Source organism: Castanea sativa, chromosome 5 (genome assembly GCF_040712315.1).
Source record: "Castanea sativa cultivar Marrone di Chiusa Pesio chromosome 5, ASM4071231v1".
NCBI classification, from domain to species: Eukaryota; Viridiplantae; Streptophyta; class Magnoliopsida; order Fagales; family Fagaceae; genus Castanea; species Castanea sativa.
In genome coordinates this window covers 52,935,010-52,946,063 of record NC_134017.1, presented here as the reverse complement: position 1 = coordinate 52,946,063, position 11,054 = coordinate 52,935,010, and the positions used below count along the sequence as shown (strand labels likewise).

The 11,054-nt window shown below is 34.4% G+C and overlaps 1 long non-coding RNA gene across 1 annotated transcript; it reads right to left on the bottom strand.

Moving 5' to 3' along the window:
* Window positions 1-1,782: 1,782 nt before the first annotated feature.
* LOC142636081 (uncharacterized) lies at window positions 1,783-10,826 on the bottom strand. Its single transcript, XR_012844249.1, has 2 exons — window positions 10,514-10,826; window positions 1,783-1,921 (listed from the first exon to the last, which is right to left on the bottom strand). It is a non-coding gene; the product is annotated as an uncharacterized LOC142636081 (long non-coding RNA).
* Between the last annotated feature and the right edge of the window lie 228 nt (window positions 10,827-11,054).

The following is an 11,054-nucleotide window of genomic DNA, read 5'->3' as shown; positions in this document are numbered from 1 at the left end:
AAAAATTTCCCTTTCACCTTGGGATCAGAGGAATGTCAAGATATAACTTAATTTATCCCAATTGAATGTTGGATTAACCAAATTTGTGCATCAAGAATCAAAATAACCAGAAAAAAACCTTTATTTCCCAATCTTTATTGATAGAGAGGGTTTGGATAGCGCGTCTGCGTCCAGCCCTCTGCGTTTTTTTTATTTTTTATTTTAAGACCAGCGCTTAGTGCACTAAAGCATATGAACAGTGCACTAAAGCATATGAACAGTAAAAAATAGTGAACAGTGTTTTTTTACACATTAAAAAATTATTTTGCTACAGTGTTTTCAGTTTTCAGCAATAAGTTCTATCCAAACGGACCCATAGTCAAACAAGTTCAAAACTTCATCTAAAACAAAGCGATAAGTTTAAAGGAAAAACTAGCTTAAATACTTAATACTTCCTTCCTTTATTTAAAGGCCAAAGTAACTTACTCTGACACATCCTTACAGGTCTTGGTACCACCCAGCATTGTCCATTTCCCACCAACCTTGGAAGAAGAATCTATAAACTTAAGATCTGAGCAACCAAATCTTCCCGGATATACCTTCTCCATATAATTGATCTCAAACATCAGCTCAGCCTCAACAATCACTTCACCGCCAGCCAAATCACTTGCAAGAAGATTATCACTAAGCCCAAACTTAGCCTTCACTTGTGTCTCTTCATTGCGTTTTAGAACAAAAGATGGAAGTCCTTTATCAGAGAGATACTTGTGATCATGATGCAGGAACATGGTTGCTAATATTAACGAGTAATTTGCACGAGGCCCTACATTTCTAAAGGAGAAAACCATGTTGAATTCTATGGTGATTTGTGGGTAGGAAATATTAGAAACTGATAGAAGAGAGGTTGAGTCCACTTGGACCCCGTATCGGGGACTTTACATCAGGATTGGCCGAATACTTTGCAATCAAGAAAGCACATAGCGAGATGATTCCAAAAATGAAAATCAGGGGGATCAACACACAATTTATGTCAAAATCCTCTTCAGGCTTAGTCCTCCTGGTGATAGTGGCAGTAGTGGTGGCAATGGTACCAATATTGGTGGAGGTAGTAACATTAGGTGTCATGGTTGCAAGGCCTATAATCTGGTTTTTATGCCCATGACACCTAATGTTACTACCTCCACCAATATTGGTACCATTGCCACCAATACTACTGACACCACTTCTGCAGCTGCCACTGTCACCAAGAAGACTAAGCCTAAAGAGGATTTTGACATGACCTGCGTGTTGATCCCCTGATTTTCATTTTTGGAATCATCTCGCTATGTGCTTTCTTGATTGCAAAGTATCCGGCCAATCCTGATGTAAAGTCCCGATACAGGGTCCAAGTGGACTCAACCTCTTTCCTATCAGTTTCCAATATTTCCTACTCACAAATCACCACAGAATTCAACATGGTTTTCTCCTTTAGAAATGTAGGGCCTCGTACAAATTACTTGTTAATATTGGCAACCATGTTCTTGCATCATGATCACAAGTATCTCTCTGATAGAGGACTTCCATCTTTTGTTCCAAAACGCAATGAAGAGACACAAGTGAAGGCTAAGTTTGGGCTCAGTGATAATCTTCTTGCAAGCGATCACTCATTTCTCAAAACCCAAAACTGAAAATTTTTGTTTGGCTCCAATATCTCAAAACCGTACCCCACATCTCAGTACTCAATTTTTTCACTTTTTGGTGGAGCCCACAGCCTGCACAGGTTAGAAGGTTGGTTTTCTCTCGCGCGTGTCCTCTTCTCTCTCCTTTCACCCAAAACACTGTTTTGCCTTCCTATCTCCACAGACACACACACACCGAAAGGTTTGTGATTTTTTCTTTTCCTTTTCCTTCTCTATACTTCTGCCTCCATATCCTGAAGACCCATCGCTTGCAAACAGCATTACTGAAATATCAACATTTTCACAAATGTCACCAAAACTATTTTATAAACTCATCAAATACATAAATAAAGAGGCCTTAATTGCTTTAATAGTGATATCTTCACATACACATTGGATATATATATATATATATATATATCAAATACATAAATAACCTGTGCATTATCTGTTAAAATGTAATTTGCAATTGACAAGTGGCTCCCTATGTGTCAAAGAAAGAAGCAACTGAAATCCAAGAGTCAACAAATGAAGAATCCAGCACCAAGCAAGCATGCAAGTAGACACCTCATGGACAAGTGTCAATTAGAGAGAAATGAAGCAAACTTTTGTAGTATACTTGAAGCTTGTAGTCATCCTAAACTCCTAATATCTATATATAGATGTGAGTTGTAAATGAAGTTATAACATCCGAAATTCAGCAATAGAGTTTCTGCAATATTGTGTTTTTTTTTTTTTTTTTTTTCATATCAAGCATATCAGCAACTTAAATACTAAATTCTACTCCTAGCCATATTGTTCAAAACTAGCACCCAACAAATTTGGTATCAGAGCAAGGTTGCCAGCCCCTTTTTTCCTAGAACTATAAACCAGACAACCATAAACCATGGCAGCAAGTACAAGCACTGCCACCTTCAACTATGCCCAAACATTGTTCCCATCTTCACCGGTGAGAGCTATGATTTTTGGAGCACACAAATGAAGACTCTTCATCTCACAAGATTTGTGGGATTTAATTGAAGAAGGCTATGAACAGCCAGAAGATCTGTCAACTTTGGCAGCAGCAAAGCTAAAGGAGTACAAGCAAAACAAGCAAAGAGATGCAAGGGTTCTACTCTTCATCCAGCAAGGGTTAAGTAAGACTATTTTCCCTAGAATTTCTGGTGCAACTAAATCTAAAGAAGCATGGGAGATTTTAAAAAAGCAATTTAGTGGCTATGATAAAGTGATTTCTATTAAACTACAGAATCTTTGGAGAGAATTTGATAACTTGCAAATGAAAGAAAATGAAACTGTGCAAGAATATTTCTCTAAAGTTTTGGCAATAATAAATCAGATTAGAGGCTATGGTGATAATATAAATGATCAAAAAATTGTAGAGAAAATACTAAGTTTGTCAGTAAAATTTGAATATGTGGTTGCCGCAATTGAAGAAGCTAAAGACTTATCAAAGCTTATACTAGATGAGCTTTGTGGATCTCTTGAAGCACATGAAAAAAGGATGGGTAGATTTTCTACTCAATCTTTGAACAAGCGTTTCAATCTAAAGTGAAAAGTACAGACAATAAAAACACAAAAAATGAACAAGAGAATAAAGCCAGCAGTTCCTCCCAACAAAGGAATCAAACTGGAGGAGGACGAGGAAAACAGAATTTTAGGGGTCGAGGCAGAGGAAAAAGAAGTTTTTCAAGCCAAAGAAATTTCTCTAGTAACTCTGACTCTCAATGAATAATCTGTAAAAAATCTAGACATGAGTCCAAAAGCTGCTATTTTCGATGCACTAAGTGTAAAATCCCAAATCACTCTCAAAGAGACTGCTGGTATAACGATGATAAAAGGGCTAAAGAAGAACATGATGCCAACTTCACTAAGGAAGTTGAAAATGCACAAGTGTTTTTCTCATGTATGTCTGTACAACAAGAACCAAGAAGTACATGGTATCTGGATAGTGCTTGCAGTAATCATATGACAGGAAGCAAAGAATTTTTCGTGAGTCTTGATGAAGGCTACACATCCAAAGTGAAGCTTGGAGATGGAAAATTTCATGACATCAAAGGAAAAGGTGTAGTAGCTGTTGAATCAAAAGGAGGTAACTCTAAACTTATCTATGATGTGCATTTTGTTCCTGGTTTAGCTGCAAATCTATTAAGTCTTGGACAATTATTAAGGAAAGGCTACAAAACAAATTTTGATGATGATGAAGGGACAATCATAGATAAGAAGAATAATTCCATAGTGGCAAAAGTAAAAATGAATTCTAAAAATGTTTTTCCTCTCACTATGCCACTAGCTGAGAATTTTGCCTTCAAGACAGAAAAATAGATGAAGCATATTTGTGGCATTTAAGATATGGACATTTAAATTATAATGGCCTCAAATTGCTGAAGGATAAAAATATGGTTCTAGGATTGCCTCCTATTGCTAAGCTAAATCAAGTCTGTGAAGGCTGTATTTATGGAAAAATGCATAGGCTCCCGTTTCCAAAAACTGCATGGAGAGCCTGAGCACCACTTGAATTGGTGCATGCTGATATTTGTGGACCAACAAGAACCCCATCACTCAATGATAATAGATACTTTCTCTTATTTGTTGATCACTATACTAGAATGATGTGGGTCTATTTTCTTAAACAAAAATCAGAGGCTTTTAATGTTTTTCTTCAGTTTAAAGCTTTTGCAGAGAAACAAAGTGGCAGAAAAATGAAGACTCTCAGAACAGATCGTGGTGGAGAATTTATTTATGGACCTTTCCAAAAATATTGCAAAGAGCAAGGCATTCAAAGACAACTCACAGTTCGTCATACTCCACAACAAAATGGCGTGGCAGAGCGCAAAAACCATACAATTGAGGAAATGGTACGAAGCATGTTAAAATGGAAAGGACTATCAAATAATTTTTGGGCTGAAGCAGTTAACACTACTGTTTATATCTTAAACAGGTCTCCTACAAAGGCTGTTCTGAACAAGACTCCTTATCAAGCTTGGCATGGACAGAAACCTCAAGTTCATCAACTAAAAGTGTTTGGATGTGTTGCTTATGCTCATATTCCAAAACAAGAAAGAGAAAAGTTCGATGAAAAAGGAGAAAGGAACATCTTTGTCGGCTACAGCAATGAATCAAAAGGCTACTGCCTTTACAATCCCAAGACAAACAAGATAGTGATTTCTCGTGATGTTATCTTTGATGAATCAGCAACATGGAAGTGGGAAAGCGATTCAAATCAAGGGCCAAAACTATTCGAGATTATTGAACCAATGATAAATCAAGAAGGTTCAAGCTCTCAATCAGCTCCAAGTTCAAATCCATTGCACAGCCCATCAGCAAGAACAAGTCCATCAATTGGAACATCTTCAGAGTTTGAAACTCCACCAGGAAGAGTACGTTCTCTCAAAGAAATTTATGAATCATCTAATGTAGCATTTTTTGCATGTGAGCGTCAAAATTTTGAAGAAGTAGCTAAAGAAGAAGTCTGGAAAAAAGCAATGGATGATGAAATTGCAACTATTGAAAAGAACAACACATGGGACATTGTTGATCAGCCTGAAAAGAAAGAAGTAATCTGGCTAAAATGGGTCTATAAGACCAAGTACAAAGAAGATGGTTCAATTCAAAAGCACAAGGTGCGATTAGTGGCAAAAGGCTACTCACAACAACCAGGTGTGGATTTCAATGAAACTTTTGCCCCAGTTACTGGCATGGAAACTATCAGAACTGTCCTAGCCATAGCAGCCCAAATGGAGCTACATGTTTTCCAGCTTGACGTAAAAGTGGCATTCTTAAATGGAGAACTCGAAGAAGAGGTATATGTCGAACAACCACCAGGCTATGTGCAGAAAGGAAAAGAAGACAAGGTCTATCATCTCAAAAAGGCCTTATATGGACTAAAGCAAGCGCTGCGAGCATGGAATAGCAAAATTGACTCATATTTTCAGCAAAATGGATTCCAAAGAAGTCCAAGTGAACCATCACTATATGTCAAGAAAAAAGGTATAAAAGATCTTCTTTTAGTTTGTTTATATGTTGATGATCTTATTTATGCTGGTACAAACCCAGAGATGGTTGCAGAATTTAAAGGAGCATTGATGAAAGAATATGAAATGACAGACTTAGGTCCCATGAAATATTTTCTAGGGATCGAAGTACGTCAATGCAAAGGAGAAATATTTATTTCTCAAGAAAAATATCTTGAAGATCTACTTAAAAGGTTCCAAATGAACAACGATGGCGCAGAAAAAGTTGATGCAAGAAATTATCGAAGTTTGGTTGGAAGCTTAATTTATTTAACAAACACAAGATATTGTGCAACCAATCAGTCTTATTTCCAGATTCATGAATGAACCAAGCAAAATCCACCTCACAGCAGCAAAAAGAATTCTACGCTACCTAAAAGGTACAAAGAAACTTGGCATCAAATATGTGAAAGAAAAAGACAGCAAGCTAGTGGAATATACAGATAGCGACTGGGCAGGTTCAATTGATGACCGCAAGAGCACTTCTGGTTACTTATTTTTGCCTAGGTACAAAACCAATTTCTTTTTTTTTCTTTTTTTTTGATAAGTAAATAAGACCTAGGTACAAAACCAATTTCTTGGTCCTCAAAGAAGCAAAAAACCGTTGCATTATCATCAGCCAAAGCCGAATACATAGCAGCAACAGATGCAGCATGTGAAGCTGTATGGCTAAGAAGAATTCTTTTGAACATGCAACAAAGTGAAGAGATGCCAACCATCATCCACTGTGACAACATGTCAGCCATTGCTATGACCAAAAATCCAGTGTTTCACAGTAGAACAAAGCACATTGAACTCCGCCATCACTTCATCAGAAAATTGGTGCAAGAAGAAGAAATACAGCTCAACTTTGTCAACACAAATGAGCAACTAGCAGATGTTTTTACAAAAGTTGGTACTTCCGAAAAATTGGAAGAGTTCAAGAAAATGTGGGAATTACAAATTAAGAGGGGGTGTTAAAATGTAATTTGCAATTGACAAGTGGCTCCCTATGTGTCAAAGAAAGAAGCAACTGAAATCCAAGTGTCAACAAATGAAGAATCCAGCACTATGCAAGTAGACACCTCATGGACAAGTGTCAATTAAAGAGAAATGAAGCAAACTTCTGTAGTATACTTGAAGCTTGTAGTCATCCTAAACTCCTAACATCTATATATAGATGTGAGTTGTAAATGAAGTTGTAACATCCGAAATTCAGCAATAGAGTTTCTGTAATACTCTGTTTTTTTTTTTTTTTTTTTTTTTCATATCTAGCATATCAGCAACTTAAATACTAAAAGCATATCAGCAACTTAAATACTAAACTAGCCTCTGACCACGCGCTGCACGTGCTCAGAAGCTCTTCTATTTTTTGGGTAAGGGTTAATTTAAAGTATTTATTATAATTTGGGAATACTACATTTTTCAATCACAAAAAAAACCTAGGGGTATGATGAATATTAAAAACTGGAAAACAAAAAAGATTTCCCACATTGCTAAGTTTTAGGCGTTTGGTAATTGTTTTATGCGTGCTTAGAGACTCTTCTACCTTTTGGATAAAGGTTAATTATTTTATCACACATAACACTCAACTCACAAAATCTCTAAATGAAAGTTCAAACAAAAAACACAAACACACTCACAAAATCTCTAAATTAAAACCCATACCTCCAAACACTCAACTCACCAATTAACCCTCTCGGCTGGAACTCAAGTTCTGCTCTCATAATTGTACAATGGTGTAAAATCCTGAAGCAGCCTCGATTAAAGGCTTACTATGAACACCAACCAAGACGTGTTGTAGATTTTTAACTTCCTTCACTTTTTATAGTAGTAGTTGTTAGAGATGTGGGTTTTTTTTTTTTTTTTTAATAAGAATCTCAATTTCAAAATATATACATGTGTTACATTTTTTTTAACTTCCTTCAGTTATTTTAGTCATAGTTATCTGAAACTCTTGTAAAAAAAAATGTTTTTTTTTTTTGATAGGGCTGAACGTGGGTTGGGTTAGGATGTGGTATCCGAAACTCTTGTCAAAGATAAATTTTTTTTTTTGGTAAGAATCTAAACGTGGGTTGGGTTTTGACGTGGTATTTAAAAGTTTTTGGATTTTTTTTTTTTTAACTTTCAATTTTTTTTAGCAGAGTAGTTATCCGAAACTTTTGTTATAGAATTGAAAGTGGTTTTTTTTTTTTCTAAAAAAAATTGAACATGGGTTTTTTTTTAGGGAAAATTTGACCGTGGTTTTTATTTTTATCCTAAACTTTTTATTTTTATGGGAGTTATCTGGAAATTTTGTTATAGAATTGAAAGTTTTTAAAAAAAAAAAAAAATTGAACGTGGTTTTTATTTTTTATCCGAAACTTTTGTTATAGAATTAAAGTGGTTTAATAAAAAAACAAAAACAAAATTGAAAGTGTTTTTTTTTTTGAGAAACATGTTTGAATGTGGTTTTTTTTTTTTTTTTTCACATTTTTAACCCTATCATTTAAGTTTTACAAACTGATAAATTTGAGAGTATTTTGGACATTAAAATTGAGGACTCTTAAAATCTAATCATGAACTCTTTAAAAAAAAAAAAAAAGTGAGGAAATAGAAGATAAAGATTTTTTAGAATTTAACTCTATCATGGACTCTTTAAAATTTAATCACCACATCATCAAAAATTTAAATAAATAACTAAATAAAAAAAATTTAACGCCAAAAACATATACAATGATGGTAATAAAAAAAAAATAAAAAAAAAAACTAAAAAACTTTAACGCCAAAAACATATACAATAATGGTAATAAAAAAATAAAAATAAAAACTAAAAAACTTTAACGCCAAAAACATATACAATGATAGTAAAAAAAAGAAGAAGTGAGGAAATAGAAGGAAATCATTTATATTTTGATCATTAATCAGGGAGTATTGTAGTAACTATTTTTATTTCAATTCAAAATTTCAAAATTACATTTAAAAAAAAAAAAAAAGAGTTAACGTGATACACATAAAAAAGAAAAAGAAAAAGAAAGTAGAACTCAAAGAAAGTCAATCATAAACCAAAGAAAAGAAAATAAAGAGGAATTTGTAAAAGATAGAACCTGAAAATTTGTTAGTTGAATGCTTCTTTTGTAGCATAAGGCAGCCCTGTCTTTGGATCACAATACCTACAACATGAAGTGACAGTTCATTAAGAAGTACAGTGGTAAAGTATATGAAGGAACCATTCATTTCAAAATTACATTTACAAGAAAAAAGAAATAAAAAGAGAGTTATGTGATACATATAAAAAAAAAAAGAAAAAAAAAGTAAAGTTCAAAGAAAGTCAATCATAAATCAAAGAAAAGAAAACAAAGAGGAACTTGTAAAAGATAGAACCTGGAAATTTGTTGAAACCTCTATCAATAAATGTCTTTAATCTGAAGAAAAAGAAAGGAGGATGTAGAATTAAACTAAATGTCTTCAATCTGAAGAAGAATGAGAGATAGAAAGTGAGATAGAAACTGCAAAGCTACGTGAGTTTGTGGGTTTTAAAGTGTAAGAGTTTTAATTTACTTATTTATCCTCGATAGTTGAAAACTTGTAAGTGGATATGATGAGGGTATTTTAGGCATCCAAAATGTGGAATCCAAATAGGGGGAGCCCCTTAAATAGTAGTATAGATATAGATTCTACTCCTAGCCATATTCTAAACTAGCACCCAACATTATCAACAATGCTTTGACATAAATAAACTAATCAAATACATAAATATCAACATTCTGACATAACCTGTGCATTGTAAACAATCTAATTTACATATCCAGGAAGCAATATATATATATAAAAAAAAAAAAACATTTGAATATTAACATAAAGATGATATAACATATTCCATTGTCAAATTATAGGAATAATATATAAGTTACAAAATACATTGTCAACAAGGCTTTGACAATGAAGAGGATGCAACCTCAAGTAGACAGAACCTCAAGTTTTATAGAATTACAAAACAAAGTTACAAAATAAAAGTGATGACTCAATCTGATCCAAGAGAAAGAATAAACCCAGTTGTACACTTCGTTATTAGAAAGAAAGCAGCCACTCTTGTCAAGAAGAAATGACCATATATATTGAATTTATAATAAATCACACACAGAGTCCCTTTAAGTGATTATAAAGGAGTGCTTCAAAATATGAAATTTCTAATAAACCATCAATATAAAGAAAAGAAGGGAAACAGAAGCAACGAACATTTATTAAAGACTCACCACACACAATGGCAAACAAAGTCACAAAAAGATGGGATTTTTAGCATAAACCAGTGCTGACCCATACAATAACCCATAACATATACCCGAATCAAAGTTTCTCAGTCCACATTTCATCACAGAAAGTCGATTATTTTACAAAACCCATCAGACACAAATTCCATCATACACAAATTTTATTATTTTACAAAACCCATCAATGTTTAGAGAAATTGAAAAAAAAAAACATTCAAACACAAACAAAATCAAAACAGAGCACCTGAACAAAAACTTTGAAATACAAACGTTGAAATTTAGAGGAACACAAAACAGAGCAAGGTGGGTTTACGGAGGGAGAGAGAGAAAACGTGGTCACCTGGGCAGAGGTCGGAGCTGATGAACTGAGAGTATCTCAAAACTATCAGCACAAGACCCACATCAAGCAAATTAGAGTTTTTACAATATACCATAACATGTATGAAATAAGACCCATTTCGGGTTTTCCACATCAGTTGTTGCCGAAGTATAAAATTTTCACAAAACCCATAGATGTTTAAGAGAGTACATTGGAGAGACACAATCAACCAAGTTCATGAAATTTTTCCACAAAATTTATATTAAATGAAACAGAGCATAGTGGGTTTATAGAGGGAGAGAGGGAAAACGTTTTTACCTGAGCAGTACAAGGATCAGACTCAAACCGGTGACGGCGCCGGTATCAGACGTGTCGGGGTGTGCTTGTTTCTGGCTGGGACTCCTTCTTCCTCTCGGTTTGTGCTGGGTTAAGGGTAGCTTGTGAAAAAATGGAACAAGTGAGAAGTCTGAGGCTCTGAGCAATAAAAGAAAAGGCAAAAGTTTTTTTTTTTTTTTTGAGAAACCAAAAAAAGGCAAAAGTTTGAACTAATGGTATATTGGTAGGTGGGTGAGAGGTGTTAACGGAGAAGGAGTGGGAGTAAATGAAGTAAATGGAGAAGTCGAAGAGGATTAAAGAGGTGTAAAGAAAATAGAGAAAAATAGAGGCCATAACTGGCATTTGGCACAGCCAAAGCTTCCAACGGCTCTGAGGGCGATGTGACACTACACTGAAGTGGGAGTAATGTCACAAAACTCATTTATCTTAAAAGTGAAAGCAGCCTCTAGGTGTTCTCATTTTTTATTCTCAAAACTCAAAATTTTGAGATATGAGTTTTGAAAACACAAACTGAAAATTGAAT